Source organism: Oryza glaberrima, chromosome 1 (genome assembly GCF_000147395.1).
Source record: "Oryza glaberrima chromosome 1, OglaRS2, whole genome shotgun sequence".
Classification (NCBI taxonomy): domain Eukaryota; kingdom Viridiplantae; phylum Streptophyta; class Magnoliopsida; order Poales; family Poaceae; genus Oryza; species Oryza glaberrima.
Window position 1 is genome coordinate 15,145,159 of NC_068326.1, and position 1,773 is coordinate 15,146,931.

General features: G+C 45.3%; 1 non-coding gene across 1 annotated transcript; it reads left to right on the forward strand.

Annotated features, from left to right (window-relative positions):
• The first annotated feature begins 589 nt into the window (after window positions 1–589).
• On the forward strand, window positions 590–696 carry LOC127760876 (small nucleolar RNA R71). Its single transcript, XR_008015153.1, has one exon. It is a non-coding gene; the product is annotated as a small nucleolar RNA R71 (small nucleolar RNA).
• The last annotated feature ends 1,077 nt before the right edge of the window (window positions 697–1,773 follow it).

Consider the following 1,773-nt stretch of genomic DNA (forward strand, 5'->3'; position numbering starts at 1 on the left):
GCCATCTAGCTTAACATTAATGTTCTCTAGGACCTTGTTGTTGGTAGCTAGCTTTTTGCTTAAAGCATCAGTAGTTTTAGCTTGCGCAAAGACGAAATCCTTCAAGAAGGGTTGGTTAGAAAAGTTACCGTTGTTATTACCTCCTTGATATTATGGGCGTGGCTGGTTCCATCCCTGACCTTCTTATGGATGATACTCGTTGTTGTTGTTGCCCATGTACATCGCCTCCTCACGGATTTCCGGGCAATCATTCCCATAATGACCCGTGCCGCCGCAGACCTCACACGTGACGTGTGAGTCCAAGGCCTTGACGGTGCCTTGTGGTCGTTTGTCGTGGTCGTCCAATAGCTTCATGAGGAGGTCCAGCTTGGCAACAAGCAATTCCATCTCCTTGACGGTATGCATGCCTCGCTGACGGGTTTGGAGTCGTTCCTCGCTCCAACCCATATTGGAGACCATCTTCTCTATTAGATCAACGGCTTCTCGAACCGTCTTAGAGAAGAAAGATCCTCCAGCTGCCGCGTCTAGGTGGTCATGGGACATGGGAGTGAGTCCATTATAAAAGTTCTACAGGATCAGCCAGTCGTCCATCCCATGATGAGGACAGGCGGCCACATATTCCCGAAGTCGTTCCCATGCTTCAGGAATGGACTCGTCCCTTGTATGCTGGAAACTTGAAATCCTTCCACGAAGGGTGTTGGTTTTGCCCATCGGAAAGAACTTCGAGAGGAATGCCGTAGAGCATTTGTCCCAGGTGTTGATTGTAGCACGGTTGCTGTAGAACCACTACTTCGCTTTCCCGAGGAGGGAAAACAAGAACAGCTGTAGCCTGATGGCATCTGGACTGACACCCTTTATGGAGTATGTGCTATAAATCTCCAGGAACTGCTATAGATGAGCATTGGCATACTCGTTAGGCTTGCCACAGAACGGGCTAGCCTGCGCCATTGTAATGAGGGTGGACTTCAAATCGATATCTATGTCTCCCATGTTGATTTGCGGCCCAATGGCCACATTGTCAGCAGAGGGAGCAGCGAATTCACGGAGGGTCTTGTCAGCCATAGTCTTGAAGGTCGGTGGCGCAGGTACAACTAGTTTCTTTGTCGATAGAGTTTTTGCGGAGCGACGACTCGCGGCTTGACGCTCGGGAAGAAAGCTTCTGGATATTCCTTAAAGTTTTCCAGCAAGTTGAAACCAGTCATGCACTACCCTGTTTCCACAACAAGAGTGAAAACAACCAAGGTTAGCCTGCAAAGGGCAGTGATTATACAGAGGTAAATATAAAGTATTAGTTCAGGTAATCTCTATTATGAATCTTCCCCGGCAACGGCGCCAGAAATGCTTGTTGGTATTTCTTAACGACATTATTGGAAATATAATTCCCAGTAATAGCGCAGAAATACTCCTAGTATATTATGGTAATTGCGTATGCAAACATTATACCCGCACCAAAGCATCTGAGTTGATGTCGATTCTTCTCCATTTTATGATTATTCTCTGCAAAAGGTTAGTAAACCAAATACTAGTGGAATATTATTATTCTAACATGTATATGCATTGCAAGCATAACTAACTCTCCCCTATTTCAGTAATATTGACAATCGAAACTGATCGCTAATGATCGTCAACAGTACCCAAAGCAATTGATAGAGTTTTACCTTAACTTAAAATTAAGATAAGTAACTCATAGAATCCTCTCTATCCTCACCTACCACGTATCTTGTGTCCTTGGGTAACCTAGCTAGAAGACTAGTACACACTTCACACACGTTC